This window comes from Euprymna scolopes, chromosome 7, assembly GCF_053919585.1.
Source record: "Euprymna scolopes isolate OS-2025 chromosome 7, ASM5391958v1, whole genome shotgun sequence".
In the NCBI taxonomy this organism is placed as follows: Eukaryota; Metazoa; Mollusca; class Cephalopoda; order Sepiida; family Sepiolidae; genus Euprymna; species Euprymna scolopes.
The window spans coordinates 87758383-87776328 of NC_136488.1; the positions used below are offsets into that span (position 1 = coordinate 87758383).

General features: G+C 31.9%; 1 protein-coding gene and 1 long non-coding RNA gene across 22 annotated transcripts in view; one reads left to right on the plus strand and one right to left on the minus strand.

The window, feature by feature from the left end:
• LOC145279820 (otoferlin-like) overlaps positions 1 to 17946 on the plus strand; it is a 1618966-nt gene that overhangs the window by 1439417 nt on the left and 161603 nt on the right. The gene's annotated exons all lie outside the window — the stretch shown is intronic.
• Positions 1 to 17946, minus strand: part of LOC145279822 (uncharacterized) — a 94116-nt gene that overhangs the window by 32444 nt on the left and 43726 nt on the right. The gene's annotated exons all lie outside the window — the stretch shown is intronic.

Here is a 17946-nt window from a genome sequence, read left to right on the forward strand (position 1 = left end):
TATTTGTCATCCTTCCCTCCTCCACTATCCGCATCCTGTATTGCACTTCCTCGCCCTACATCCTTTATTCCATCCCACCCGCTTCTCTTATTTTATTTGCATTTTATTTGCTCATTTATTTTTGGCGACATTGTTATATCGTTCTAGCTGTTGTTTTATCGTCTTTGAGAGAACAAAGATATAAAAGTAGAAAAAATAAAATTGAACAATAACCAGAAGGAAGAACAAAAAAAAAATGTGATCGATGATTGGTCAGTTTCTTTTCCAGCTTCTCGAATTTCATTAATCGCCTGAGGTGTGTTAAAATATCGTTTTGACCAATCGCTAAACATACGAGCAGCCATTTTGTAAGAGTTGTTTCCCCTTTATTCACATCAAAATGAAAAGAAAAAAATGATTGCTTTATTTATTTTTTTTTTTTTTTAAACATGATTTTTTTTTTTTTTCGTAGTTTACTTCTGTTGTTCAGTAGAGGAGAAAAATCGGATATTTTTCTTACGAAAGATATATTTACCACCAAAGTAACTCACTACTCGCACACGCATAAGTACATATAACAGTAAGTGGTTATAAAAAACAACAAAATGAGCTCGAAAAAAAAAAAATTCTTGCGTGCATCACAAGATATCAAAAAAAAACACATGATTATGGTATATAAATAAAAAATAATTCTTTACAGTGCTACAAAACCTTGTCCTGAAATATATATATATATATATATATATATATAACTATTTTGGAATATTAATATATATCTATATGTACATATTCCAAGACAGGGCTTTATGGCACTTAAAATTTTTTTATATAGCATAACCATAGTTTCATGCAATTTTGCGATGAACGCACAAATTTTGAGGGAATATTCGAGCTCATTTTGAGATATATATATATATATTCAGGGTATGAGATATTATATAATTATTTCCACAGCCAAACAACGTCGCAGCTACAAGAGCTATAAAAGTCAACAAATCGGACGTCCAAGACTCGAGTTTAGCCCTCATCAGTTAGACACATCCGAACTCAGGATTCGAAACCCGAGCACTCTGCCAACTGAGCAAACGCGCCGCACAAATAAAAGTCTAATAACTAATCCAGATTAAGTAAACCGCGGCGAAATCATGACTATATATATATTAACCGTTTAGAATACAGGAAACAAAACCTTTTATAAATTCATCAAAACGAAATAACCATTACAACAACCAATTATTTCTGTTCATACTTATACAACCTTCAAGTGTTTTTTTTTTTTTTTTTTTCGTCCTTCATCAGTACTTATTGGAATTCAGTGCTTATAATCTTTGGAATATTTTCAACCTGAAATGATATATCAACAAAATTAACGGCAACCTTTACATCAAAAAAAAAAGTTGTATTCCACAGATCCAATTTGTAATCGTTATTAGGTTTATTAATTATTTTATTCCATTGAAATTGTAATATCTTCTTGTCATGTCACGCACAAGCTATCTGATATTTCATCGACATAAATATGCTGTTCATTTAGAATAAACTAAAAAAAAAAAATTAAACATTTTACTAACATTTATCAGTTCATAATCTTATAAGTTTGGAAAGCTTTCAAGACTATAACTGTACGGAGAAAAAATATCGTTGGAAAAGTATTTTGCTTTTAAGTCAATCAGTTCTTTATAATCAGTATGGATTAGTTTTCAAGTATAAAAGCCAGTCTTAAAATTAATGTACGGATGTACTGAATAGTTTTATTTGAGAGAATTCATTTGTTTTTGAAAATTTGAAATTGCTTTTTCGGAGCTATGCTGAATTCGTTCTACACTGACTGAACTATATGGCTGAAACGACCGTGCGGTTACATAGAAAATTCAATTAAAAACTGATTATATACCGAATGTCCCAAAATCAATCAGCGGTGCCGAAATCTAATTAGGATCAATACATGTTTAATTTTGGGATATATATATATATATATATATATATATATATATATATATATATATATATGTGTGTGTGTGTGTGTGTACTACCGGGTCACCTGGCGTTGCCATGCCGTAAGATACGCTTAAAGATGGTCTTTTAATTCATGCAGATTACGTATTCATTATTATAGAGACATGACTTGGATTCCATCAGCTAGAATCGAAAGCAGAACGTACAACTCTCCACCTTATTCATTAGCTTCTGGGCCATGCCCAGACGCATATATATATATATATATATATATATATATATATATATATATATATATATATATATATATATATATATATAAACAAATCTCGTCTCTTATCTCGTTCTTATACGCCTGATCAGCGTGACTGAACCTAGATGATTCGAAATCAGCACTCCAGATATTAGTGTCTGAAGCTTTACCACAGAGCAAATCCTCGTTAGTGTCAGTTGAAATTTGGCTTTCGCGCAATTCATCGACATACCGAGAGGCCGACTTTTACGAGTCAAAACTTAATAGAGGAGTCCGAGTGTAATCCTGAACTTACGAGGGCCTTTTCCCCATTATTCCGAGCCCATCAGTCGGGGACTTTCACAGACAGAAAGTGAATCGCAGTTCTTCATCGAGTAGAATAGGAACAATAATTTTACTTTCTATATATAAATTAGCCTGTGTGCCCGGCGTTGCCCGGGTGTTTGGAGATGTGCGTTGAGCAAAAAAAAAAAAAAAGTGGTAGTAGGCAGGCAGGCTCGAACGCATACCGTGAAGGGGGAAAAGAACGTGAAAAAAGTGGCATCTTTGGCGTTGCGTCCATCGCCAAACCGGAAATGGCGAAGGTTTAAATTAAGGCTAGTCAATCGAAAAGAGGGAGGACTTTCGAAAATATCGGCGAAAAAAGCGACCCCTCTCTGTAGAAAAGTGTCCAATTGAGAGTGAAAGTATTAATGTTTTTAGCCAATTTTTCGATATTTATCTTCCGACGGGTCGGGCTTCAAAATGATACCAATCTCTTGAAAATCCGTTGCCTCTGTCGAAAGTTTTAGGCAAACATACATTTAAATAGAAAGGTAAGATTTATATTATAGATTATCATTTCTGGCGATCTAAAAGAAGAAACGACTGCCGTTAACATTTTTCTTATAATGCAGATAGAAGGTTTCTTCTTTCTGAATTTGTTTCTCACCATAATGATGCCTGTAGAGGGTGAACAACGTATTTTTTAATATAATTATTCAAGGACACGTGTTTCGCCGTGAGACGACTCATCAGCGTAATAAAGACAAATTAGAAAGCAGAACACCAGATTATGAGCTTTGACGCTTTACCACTCAGCCAATTATATAAATAATTTGTTCAGTAATTGTTACTTGGCAAGTGCTATCACAGTTTTCTAGCTACTAATAAAAACAAAAATAGTATTACAGGATGACCCCCCCCCAAAAAAAAAACAGAGACATTCAATTGTTTTTCTGAGCATTTTACAGTCAGCGGAGAAAAAAAAAGCCAAAGACCCTAGTGTTTTGATGTGATGTCTTGAATATAATAAACTAGTTATGACCAAAGTTTCATTTCATTCGGACAAAACACTAAGAAACGGGGCCAAATTAGAGTTGGGACCCGTTTCTTCTGGGTCACCCTGTAAGCCTGTATGTATTTATTATTATTATTATGAGAATTGTATAGGAGATCGCATCTACTGTTCCGCTACACTGACTGGAATCTACTTCTTCTGGTTGGTGTGGGCAAAAAAAAAAGACTGAGGCTTAGTTAAATACTGGGAAGAACATTCGGTCGGTATGCCCCCCCCCACTCCTCCTCATACTACACGCCTGTCGGACCTGATCACCCAGTCACGACCAGCTCCTAAACATGGCAGTAATAAGAAGGCGAGGAAGGATATTGCCGGAAGTTTGTCTTCTGTTATTAAGAAAAGGGAATTTAAAATGTTAGATTTTGTTGACCCTAGACATCAAAATCTACCAATCATAAATGCCAGTTAGATTATACAAAAATACATTTCAAAATTATTACTTATATATATATATATATATATATATATATATATATATATATATATATATATAGTAAGTTATAAAATATATATGGCGATTAAGCTACACTGAATATTCAGTGTAGCTTAATCGCCATATATATTTTATAAATTACTAAGTAGCTCTACCTACGTATTGAGCACTTTTGAAGTAAATACTTGAAGTTTACGGATAAATTTATACTTTTGTATATTAATTTTATGTGAGTAAATTAAGTAGTTTATATATATATATATATATATATATATATATATATATATATATATGCGGGGGGTGCCGGGTCGTAAAATACACTTAAATATGATATTTTAATTTGTCCAAATTTCGTATATATTATTATAGAGTCGTGATTCTAAACAAAAAAAGAAGAATATGTATTTGTGTGCCATCGGCTAGAATCAAAATTGAGAGCAAAACTTTAGCATTCAAAGCTGGTGACGTTACCACAGTACCAACGTGACACGCATATGAACTAATTAAAAATGTTATATAAACTTAGATGAATGTACAAACTGTATAACGATTTTTTCAATTTTGAACCATTAAAAACTGTTTTAACCAGCTAAAGACCAGCTAAGATTAGCTTTTAACCAGCTAAAGACCCATAAAAGTTTAACCAGCTAAAGACCAACTAAGATTAGCTTTTAACAAGCTAAAGACCCATAAAAGTTTAACCAGCTAAAGACCAGCTAAGATTAGCTTTTAACCAGCTAAAGACCCATAAAAAACGATCCACATAAAATCCATTCATTTGAGGTCCATAAAGCCGCTCTAGGACTTTCAGTTTCGGAAGAGATAGAGTTTGAAAATATGGAGACAGACAGATGGACATATATCCTTTTCTATCTTAGGTATATAACGTAGGGTTTGTGATGGTCATTTAGAAAATTACATTCGCATGAACAGATTCACTGAGAACCAAGTTAATTTTACACCCATATTTAGCTATACTATATTCTAACAAGTCACCATTTAAAAAGCTTAAAGCCACTCAAGGATATACGGCATAATCATGCTGACACACGAGTTCTTGTTAAATCCCTGTAGTTAAATGACGTTGAGTTTATTGAACACAAGGTGGGTGACTATGTGAGATCAACAGGCTATGTATGCGGGAGGACATGCAGACACGTCTTTTTTCTGCTTAAAGTCTCGCTAGCCCCAAATACAGAAAATCCCCGACTCGAATATCACTGCATTTCACTAACTTCTGCCTTTAAATAACCTTTGACCTTTAAGATGCCACAAACCTTTCATCCAAACAACACTTGCTATGTTACAGTTTGTAAATTTCATAACTCACAGAATCTCGATACACCCATTGTGAATACCACACTAGGTGGAGATACCGCTTGAGGATTTGAGTTAATGAAATTGTCAGTCGAACGCTAAGCAATACGAAAAATCTTGAAATCTATTAATGGAAATGATAAAATTTGAAGCAATAAAGAAAGGAAGGTTCTTTACGGTTGTGATAGAGTTCTTGTTGTGAATGTATTATCAAAGAAACTAAAGATACATGATCTGTGGGGCATCTTCCATGGTAATAACAATAGAGATAGATTGTGAAATCGATTTCATTATGCAAAAGAATGCTACCTTATAAAAACGAGGCATATATTAAAGACTTATAGAATTAATAATTTTTCAATCTTTTAGTATAAGCGAAAACACAGAAGCAACGCTTCGGAACTAATACCTAAATAAAAGCGATTACATTTTTAGTATGAACAATGGTCTTCACGACAAAATTGCAAAATATAAAAGTGACCCGTTTATAAATACGTCCACAGGCAAATTTGTACGCTCAGAATCAAATTTGCTTGGCGAACCGATAGCGGCCAGTAAAGGAATTTTAAAGACTCTCACTGGGCAGTTGAACAAACCGAAGCGAGGACACTATGAAAAATTATTAGATATACATTTTCACAGACCGATGAAAATAAAAGCATCTACACACAATGTTACACATACACTCATACAGAGACTAAAAAAAACCTATATACACATTGCTTACTGAACTTACATAAAGAACAAGGTCACCAAATATATATGATCCAATATGACGGACCTTATATATATATATATATATATATATAAAGTGTGTGTACATATATATATAAGTATAGGTGTGTGAGTATATATAAGTGTATAAGTATATATATAAGTGTGTGTGTGTATATATATATATGTGTGTGTATTTTTATATATAAGTATAAGTGTATATATATACATAAGTATAAATGTGTAAATACATAAGTATAAGTGTGTATATACATAAGTATAAGTGTGTATATACATATAAGTGTGTATACATATATATAAGTGTGTGTATACATATATATATATAAGTGTGTATATATATATAAGTGTGTGTATACATAAATATATATAACTGTGTGTATACATATATGTATATATATACATATATATATAAATATATATATAAGTGTGTGTATATATATATAAGTGTGTGTATACATATATATATGTATGTATGTAAGTGTGTGTATACATATATATATATATAAGTGTCTGTATACATATATATATATATATATATATATAAGTGTCTGTATACATATATATATATATAAGTGTCTGTATATATATATATATATATATATATATATATATATATATATATATATATATATATATACAAAAAGTAGCAAAAGTACTCGTCGTTGACTGGGTTCAAAAGCAGCCTACAGAAAATGGACTCTAGTTTATGAAAGTATGATAGGTTATGAAAAGGAAGGCTTGTAAAAGGATAGCTTCGAATTTGTGGGTATGAAAAACCAAGCAAAAATAAAATAGATAAACCCCATAATTTATTATACCATACCTGTTCACACTGAAACACTTATCACAATATTCTGTGGATCTATATTAAAAAATTTTGTTAAACTTTGTGACATATTTCCATTCTATGTAGGTAAGGTGCGAACGAACACCCCATGATTTTATTACACCGTATTTCTTCAAACTGAAACATAAGTATCAAAGTATATTTATGCAAATAGATATGAAAAGTCTTTATTAAAGTTTGTGCCTATTTCCATTCTATGGAGGCCATGCGCGAACGCGGACCCCACAATTTTATTATACAATCCCTATTTAAGTTAAAACATACTTATCAAAGTATTATTATGTACATCTATATACAAAAATACTTTTTAATTTTATTTCCATACTTTGTGGCCCAGGGACGTACGCAGACCCCACACTATTAATGAATCATCATTATGCCAGATCCACAATACCCATTCCTGTGTCTCGATACATCCTCTATGATTATATGTGATCAGTTTTCTATAATAGCCAACCATATAGGAGCCTATTCGTGACAAGACACACACACAGACGTTCAGCTTTATATTTTATATATATATATATATATATATGTGGGTGGGTGTATAAGTGTGTGTGTGTATATATATATGTATGTGTGTATATATATATAAGTGTATATATGTATATATATACACTTATATATATGCATATATATACACACTTACATATATATATACACACTTACATATATACACACACATATATATATATATATATATACATATATATATATATATATATATATACACACACTTATATATATATACACACATATATATAAGTGTGAATATATATGTATATATAAGTGTGTGTATATATATATATATAAGTGTATATATAAGTGTATGTATATATATAAGTGTATATATATATAAGTGTATATATATACTTATATATATACACTTATATATATAAGTGTAGATATATATATATATAAGTGTATATATATATGTATAAGTGTATACATATATGTATAAGTGTATATATATAAGTGTGTATATATTTATATATATATGTATAAGTGTATATATATATGTATATGTATAAGTGTATATATATATGTATGTATAAGTGTATACATATATATGTATAAGTGTATATATCTATATGTGTGTGTGTATAAGTGTATGTATATATATATATGTATAAGTGTGTGTGTATATATGTATAAGTGTACATATATATATATATAAGTGTATATATATATTTCATGATGTTTTTAGAGATACAAAATTTAAATATTGCAATCAGGAAGGGAAGACTTTTACGATACATGATTAGAAGTAAATGTGTATATATATAAATATATATATATATCTTCTCTCCAAAAGGTGGGAATGAAGGGGGAACAGGAGAGGAAAGAAAGAGAAATGGGGAGCCAGCTGACCGGTTTTGACCCTTGCTTCTCAAAGCTGTATCGAGGGAATTTTTAAAATAATGAATGAAAGCAATTAAAATGGCGTTTTATTTAATTTACGGGGAGAAAAAAAAAGTGGGAAAACGATTAAAATAAAACAGCGTTATGGACGAATACCCTAGAGATTAATCACGTTCAAACCCAGGAGGCATTCCCTTTGCTTGTAAAGAGAATGTTTTCTGAGTCGAACGTGAATGGTCTCCAAGATCTTGAGATGGTATAAAGAATGAGCACGACTAATAATAGTAAAATAGTCCGTGCTAACGTTTGCTGCACAAGACGGGTTTTTAAGTAAATGATCATTAATTGAGGACCCGTATGTGTTAATAACGACATCAGTTGCCCGGTAGGTTCCATTCCTAATTTTACTGAGTAGATGTTGTTGAATTCTTCCATCTAATCTTAATGTATTTCGACCCAAGTAGTTGTCACCGCTACCACATTTAAAATTGTAAATAACATTACTTTTATGGTGGTGGGGCGTAGAACGTCTTTTCGAGAAGATGGAAATAAAGTTCTCGTAGAGAACACAACACGTACATTGGCAGCAAAATAACATCTATGAACTGCTGAACTGATTTGTTTGGCAAATTTCTCACTTACTGTACCCAACCAAGGCAAACGGAGATAAATTGGACATTTGGCTACTATATTCTCTTTAATTAGAGAGAATTCAGCCAATTTCTTTTGAATCGTTGACCTAATAACATCAAGGGGGTACCCATTTTTGGATAAAGTATCCGTAATTGTTTTCAATTCCTCATCTAATTTTAACTTGGAACAAATCATAAGGGCACGATGTGTTAGGGTCCAAATTAGATTTATCTTACGTTTTGGGGGGCAAAATGAATCCCAACGAGTGTACAAACCTGTAAATGTTGGTTTACGGTATATAGATATATGGTAACTAGATGGCGTTTTTCTTGCCAATACATCAAGGAAGGCTATGGTTGAATTGCACTCTCCCTCATAGATGTACTTTAACGCAATACAGCTTTGAGAAGCGAGGGTCGAAACCGGTCAGCTGGCTCCCCATTTCTTTTTTCTTTCCTCTCCTGTTCCCACTTCATTTTCCACCTTTTTGGAGAGAAGATATATATATTTATAACCAGGGTTAGTGTACGATCGTTTCAGAGACGATAACGGGTTTATTTAAATATGGTCTCCTTATCACCACTAAGAGGGAGGGGGAGCGCTGACACCAAATCAATGACCAATTAGCAGTATGATAAGTGGATTTATCTTCCACATCGAATCGATGAATACCTGGAAACATAATAATAAATAATTCATAATATATGAGTCTATATAATAGTCGTCCATATTACTAACAGAATACTCATTTCGGGACGGGTAAAATTAATTCTCTGAATGGAATTGTTTTGCAGCACTTTCATCCCCCCGCCCCCTTAGCGAAGTTTAGAATAAAGATAAAATGATTCTGCTACTTGTTTATAGAATCCTTATTCCGATTTTGAACAAAATCCATTACATAGTTTTCTTTACAGACATATTTTCCTTCCGTATGTGGATAGTGTTGCATTTGATCCTTTTGCTTTTTCCGGGGTAATACAGTTATCTATTTAGTTGTCATGAGATCGTATTCCCAAACATTACCTCCTTTTTCGTGAGAGTGGTGGTGTTATAGTGTTTGTTCTCTGGTCATGATATTATCATCGTACGCACTATCTTCTTTTAAAGTAGTAGATAGTGTGAGTAGTGTTATAACATCTTCCCAGGGATTACTTCCTCCTTTGTGTAGTAGTGTTGCACATGTTCAGTTGTAATGTATACGAACAAATACATGCTCACTCTTTTAGTCATAATAATAATGCTTATAATTTATCCCACGAAGTATATACTAATACTGTCGCCATTCCGTCATGTTCATGGCGAGATTTCTCGATTACGAACGACTCAAATCCGGTAAACTACTTTCCCAAATCCCATACAAAAACAACAACGGATATTCTTAAGATGCGCCCATTCAACATACGGGGTTATCAATACTTATCTCATGCTTAAGCGGGAAAATTCTGCTTAGGTATTAAAAGTAGTTTTATGTTATTTTCCATAAATAATATTCATTTATATTATTAATAAATATAATTCCTAGTTAATATTCGAGTTCTGTTTTTTTATTTTTTTATTTTATTTTTTTTTTTTTTACATAAACACGACATCAGGCCAAATTCGGTGACTATATTGTTTCTATATAGGCTTTTCACACAGTTATCCACTTTTCGAGCGTGCTTTTCTCAATTTTAAATGCATAATAGTTAATGGATTGTTAATGACAATCATTATTAAGTAATATACTAGCAAGGCTACCCAGCATTGTCCGGCCAAAAAGTGTAACATAGCTTCTATTCCTCTCTCTTTCCTTCTCCTCCGTTGTCCCATTTTTCATTTCCTACACGCACTTTCTTGTTGCCGAATCCATTCCCCTACTCTCTCTCTCTCTCTCTCTCTCTCTCTCTCTCTCTCTCTCTCTCTCTCTCTCTCCCTCTCTCCCTCTCTCTCTCTCTCTCTCCACACACACAAACTCGAGTCAGCTAAAGGGAAAGCATTGTGTAAAATGTCAGTTATTTCCCTTTGCATAATAACATTACCAATTTACATACATCTTGATAACATTAAATGATATAAATACCTCTCTAATCTCCCCCGACAAAATAATGAATATTTTTTCTAACTTTTATGTATTATATATCCGAAGTAACGCCAATCAAAAGAATATAAACTTTGTGGGCTTTTGGTTAGTAGTTTTGAACATTTAGCTAGACATACAACCATACACAGACAACTACCCTCTATAATAGATAAGGAAAACATAAAACTTCTAAACAGGTTTTTTCTCGCGCTCTTAGATGGCCGTGAACTATAAAGATTATCGAACTTAATCTGAAAAAAAAAACTCCAGCAACTTCGCAAGCTTTAGATCTAGTACTTCGCGCCAAGTTTCTATCTCAAAAGTAAGCCGGATCGATATTGTGGTCGACCGATTAGCTTAACCACCTCCCACCCAAAATATTTATCGCCAGTTAGCATGTCATATTTGTATTGGACACGGACCGATCGCATCTGAATTTGATCAGGAGACCTGAGCCGCCATCGAAAGAGAATTTTAGTTCCTCCTACCAACAACACCCCCCACCCCGCCGCACTGATGCTGTGCGGCCTGTATCCAATCCAGAAAGATCTCTCTCAGCTTAAGGCTTTTCCGTAACTTCGCCTTTGTCGACATATTTCAACCAGTGTAAATCTAAATTATGGCTGACACTAATGAGGATATCTGATGAAGAGAGCATCACCGTGAAGAAATAATTATCCATATTGAAAAGTTTATTCCATGTAATTTATATTCTACTAGCGAGGAGACCCGGCGTTGCCCGGAATTGAATGATGATCAACGAATGTTTCACACTCGTATATTTTGATTGTCATCGAAATCGTTGAAGTCGATCAGTTTTCAATCAAATCGATTGATTGCTTGCTCTAGTTGGAGACCTATCGTGGGGCATTGAAGGGCGACTTCACATTCCTCCCTGCAGTGATTTTGCCCACATTGATTTGTAGAGCATCTACTCTTGATTTTATAAAATTATTTTTTATATATAATAGCTTGAATTTGATTTTTGCATTTTAAAGCAAAAGTTAACTATCATGGTGCAATTGTTCTTTAAACATTCATTTCGAACGGGCTCCTGTCATATCAAAGAACTCACTGTTGATTTTATATGACTGGCGTTTCTGCTTGTGTGGTAATAAAACGTCTCAAATCCACTTGTGATGTTAAGCTATATAAAGTGTTAACTTTAGTAAAAATCGTCTTTTCATTCTCTGATCGGATTATTTGGATCATCGATACTTATCGAAGACATTCCAATACAAAAATTAAGAACACAGTCAGGAATATGAAGTACCTTTGTATGAAATTTCATAAAAGTCGGTCCAGCTGTTTTCGAGTCCAAAGAGAACTCACTCACACACAAACCTCTTTTTATATTATTATAATAATAATAATAATAATAATAATAATAATAATAAGCTAGTGGAAGAGGGTTCAAATAGAGTGCTCAATTATGAAAAATGCAAATATTAAAGCACGATATTTATTTATTTATGCCAGAAGATCAGAAAAAGTCCAACAAAGGAGGCCTATAATTGGTTTTCTCTTTCGGACACCCAGTCTTTGAAAAAAACGGAGAAATGGACATGAATAGAGGCTGATGAGTGTCTTGTAGAAGAGATCAACTATAGGCCCTCTTTGTTTGGATTTGAAACCAATGATACTAATGTTGAACTGATATTCCGTAATATATTTTTCCAATCACCTATTAAATTTTCTGGCAGTTTTTAATGTAATATCCATTCATCTCTCAAGTTAGTTATCTTTCGGAATTCAACGAAACACTCATTTTGAAGATTCAAGTGTATGCCTAAAAAATTTGAGTGGGAATTCATTCCATCTTCTGGATTTAGAAATGATAACTAATATGTATATTAGCAACAACATTTTAGAATTGAATGCCGTTGAGGTCCCGGGCGTCGACCCTGCAGTCAAGACGCCGCTCTATATTCCAAGAAATGCAGCAATTTTAGGAAGGATCACCAATTTGATTCTTTTTGTGAAGTCGAAGAAACATGTTAAGAATTACACACATCCGAAACTTTGTCGTTGGCACAAGGTCGTATAGATTAAGACTCTTTATTTTGTGGAATTGTTGAATTCAGTTTTAAATGCATTTATGCATAATAATTATGTAAGCACTATGAACTATGTTCTTAATAGATTACATGAAAATATGAAATATGTTTTTCGTGCCGTTAACATGGTGCCATGTTGTAATTTCTTTTTATATGTAATGAAAAAGATTGGGCAAAAATGTAGATAAAATATAGAGATGTGAAATAAAAAAAAAAAATTATTGTAGTGTTTATAGTCAACCCTCCAATAATAATTGAATTCAAAACAGACGTGGAAAACTGTCTAAAGTCGCCATATTGGATTTTCAGTATTTATTAACGTTGCTCATTTTTAAAATGTTAGGCTTTTATTAGAAACGACTTGCGTTCAGTTGTTTCGGCCCTATATTGGTATATCGCAGTTTATTAAATATACTTCTGCACAACTGAGCAGTTTATTAACGCATAAAAAAATCCAATTTTCCAAAGTTTTTACAATCTATGAACATGATTCTTATTAACATGGCGGTATTCACTTATTTTTATCCACAACATATATGTGATGCATCAAGCAAACATTATAAAGTACACTTGCCTTTACATCCACTTAATGCCTGTACGAGGTTCAACTTTTTTTATACTGCTTTTCTTCATGCTTTATTTTTCAACTTCCGGCATCCAATAGTAGTCATGAGTTTAAGTTCGCAGTAGTTTTTATAATTCAATTTCAAACTACAAACATTAGTTTCCGTAAATCAAATTATATTATTCAATTTTATTATTTAATGAATTTTCACCAACATACGTTTTATTTATATTTTTTTTTATTTAAAAATTTAAAACCTAATAATTTTAAGCATATGCTTGTCTGTTCAACATCGTAAAAGTTTGACATTTTGTGATATAAATTTCTGGTTTATTTCTATTTATAGTTTGAAACTATTTTACTTAATTGAAGCTTTAATTTCCAAAGTTTTCTTTCAACCTTATTACGAGTTACTTTTTTTTTCAGTCCATTTTTTTTTTTCGTTATTAACAATAACTAGCAAGACTCGTTTCTCGGCATTGCCAGAGGAGATATAAAACGATGCAAACTAATTGAATTGCTAAGTATTTTCTTTTTAGTTTATTGTGCTAAAATTACTTTTATGTTTGCTCGCACGTGTGCAACCCTGATGCGAAATTTGCCTAGAACCCTGTTTAGCGCTTGCATGTAAATGTGAATCGGAAACATTTAATAATTTAGGTATGTTATTTCAGAGCGGTAGGAGATATAGTGTTTTTATCTATCTTAGTTTCATAAATTAATGAAATTGTAATTAATTTGTCTTATAAAGTGATGAGTAAATTAAGACTGGAAAAACGTAGACGAAAAATCGAACAGACTCATGTATATTAAAATCAGTTAAAATGAAATTGGATGATAATATGCCAGCATCAGAATTTCCGTAAACCCTTAAACTTACTCTGCCACCTGAGGGCGATTAAATAGTTAAGATATACTGGAAAATGCTGAAATCATTTGTCCTGGAATCTTTCCGTGAATGACAACTTTTTCTAGACTGAGGTAATTGTATTTAAAAAAAAAAAAAAAAAAAAAAAAAAAACGTTGATATGCATCAGGAACATTTTTGTGTTTATATGAACTGGAAGCTTTTAATATAAATGATCTGTGTTATTTAAGTATGGTAACCAAAAAATATAATTTCTATTTTTGTCTGCATGTAAACAAAAAGTGGTTAATTCTTGTTAATAGTCTGTCAGCCAATGACAAAATCATTTTTCTTTAAACGTAATTGAAATGCCATTCCCCTCCCCTGCTCAAAAAAAAAAATACGAGGACGTCTAATCTATGAAATTAATACGTTAGCCGTTTAGTCAACGTTCATAATTACAGCTAAAAAAAAAAAAACTAAAAAGAAACTCTGTAATCGAACTGCATACGTTGTGGTTAGTAGTTGGTTAATCAATGAGAAAAAGCATTTTCTTTTAATAAGAATTTAAATTCCATACAATCCACCCGGCCCACAAAAATATAAGAACGTGTAAAGTTACAACATTAAAACGTTAGGATAAATTTAAGTGTTCTAGATTTTTATTGAATCGAATAAGGACGGCCGCCATATTGAATTTCAAGAAAGTTATTCTGAAACTGTTCGAAAAGTTAATCCCAAACTGTGGAATGAATCTGAGCAGCAAACGAAATCGATGGAAGCAAAAAAAAACCGAAACGAAATGGAGCATTTATTATTTATATATTGAATGAGTATTACATGACTGTTAATAAAAGAAAAGGACAAAGTGAAATAACCACAAACGCGTGTAAAAATTAACCCCTACGACATATTTTACAAAAGTGTAAACTGGGAAAGGAGTAGGTCATAATAATAACTGAGTAAGCATCCTGCTACCAGCGGTAAATATGACTTGTTTATGAGAGTGATCTCCGGCGACACTATTATAGGAATTTATGATATTTGATAAAATCGAATGATAATAACCGAAAAACATGCAGCAGATATTGGCAGGCACCGTGACCATATTTAATTTATGTTTGTATTGCTAAAATGCTTTTCTTCTATACGGGAAAATCGATCCCGTTTTATTAAGCATAGAGATTATTAATTACTTATAATGTATGGTGTAACGCGTTTACTATTATTAAGTCGAATATGAAGTCTACTACACTAATTATACACTAATTATACAATTTTATCATTTATTGCTTTCATAGTATAATCTGATTTAAGTTTAACCTACACGACTTTGGGATTTTATAGTCGTTCATATTTATACAGTTAGATTAAAAGGATATATCTTTATGCTGCAATAATTTTATTTTCTTAACGAAAAGGAAAAGTAAGCATAAATGGCATCGAAAATATTTTTATCATACTTTTGTACTATTTTGTCATGTGTAGCATATTGTTTTATATCGCTGTTTAGACAAAACGCGTTCCCTGGATACGTTATGTTCAGAATTATGATTAATGAACACGTGTTCACCTTTGTACCAACACTGAAATGAAACAATTGTATGCAAATTGTTACCAATAAATGTTTAACGTTTTGAAAATGAGTAAAAATATGACCAGTGTGGTTATTTAAAGAACTATATATAACTCTAGTATTGCACTATTGAACTATCTAAACGTGGAGTTTGTTTTATTTGTTTATGTGTAAATATTATCCCAAGTAGTAACATTACATATAGAAACACATATTTTTTAATATCTTTAGATTATTATAAAATAGATATTATAAATACATAAAGATCTAAAAACAAAAACAAAGATTGATGATATAGTATAATTGATTTATCCGAATTCTATAAAGGACATTAGGTTGAAACGCGTGTTTACAGAGTGAAAATGTTTGGGGCGTGGCTTAACGTCTACGTCTGTAAGCAAAGGATACAGCGACAACACTATATAGTCTGAGTGAAACCATTGAGTATTTTTCGAATAACATGATCTTCGCCTTTGATGCAGATTTTGAACATGTTTCAAATAGATTGTTTTGTTTTTAATTACTTAGAACCTTAACATTTTTATATATTACATTACAAAAGTTAGTCTTATAAATAAAATCACTCTTATATTTACAAAAACAAGTATTAAAAAATGTAAATATTTATATGAAAAGCACACTAAGAGATTTCATATTCGTGCATACGTTATAAACTTTTGCATCTCCTAAAATTAGAATTGTACGATCGTCAAAGATGACACAATTGAAATTCATCTAAGGTAATAAAGTTTCGGTTTTACCGATTATAATAATTGTTCCAAACTGGAATTCTGTCGTCTTACTCCCTCTTTTCAACTAATCTAAATCTCTTTCATATTCATGACATTTTAATAAATATGTAATTGTTTTATTCGTTTTTTTTTTTTTGTTGTTTTTTACATTTTTCAAAATAAACCTGTGAAATGATATTTTCAAAAATATGACCGATTTTCTCCAAGCAAAATTCGTGCTAATCACGCAACCCACATCGATTTAGACTTACGGTAGCTGTCAACAATACAGAATGTGCACATTCTATTTGCACTCGGGGCAGGCTCCTTGGGTTAATACCAATCAAATGAAAATGAAAACAAGAAAAAAGCATTAAGTCTTCTACTATGAATATGTTGTTTTAATAAATAAATCTCAGGACAGAGAAAATGATTTTAATCTTTTTATATTGAAACTAGAAGATGTACGCGTCATTGCCCGGTATTAAACGTAACGTTAAATTACTATTTTAAAAAAATAAATAAAAAAACGGAAAAGAAATCGACACATGTGCATGCAGGAATTGTTTTTTCTAAACAGTTCACTTTTTGGAAATTATAAAATAAAATACGCGAGCTGACATCGAAACCAAAACCTAAATACAGTGATTCAACTACGATAACCATTAGATCAGCTTGCGACAATCTTTAAGAAGTGTTATAAAACCTCGTGAAACTTGAGAAACAGATAAAAATCCGATGATCCCCAAGTACCAATTTTTCAATTTGGACCTCTTAACAGCCCTTTTTCCGGATGAAAACCTACTAAAAAGTTTTCCATATGCCTGAATACTCTATATACCAAATTTCAAGTCTGTAGATGAAAAATTTGTTGAGTATATAGGTTGAGAAGTGTTGTCACGCGCACACACACACATTCTCACTTTTATAGATATATAGAAGATAACCTCATTCAATTCTATAAAATTTGGAATTAAACTTATTGAATGATGTTTTTAAAGATGAACCCAAGTTTCTCCATTATAATTGGGACAATTCATTCCATTTACTCCAAAAACATTAATCTGAAATTTTTATGTAAGAAAATACAATCTTTCTCTTCAGATTATAAAACGGTGGTTAAAACAGAAAAATATCAAATTCGACACACTGCTGCCAAAAACTCGCTACGCCAAATCTCGACGGTCTGCTGTCAGAACTCATGTCTAAAACACGCCGCATCCTGTGCATTTTCTTGGCCTTTGGGCCGAGATCAAA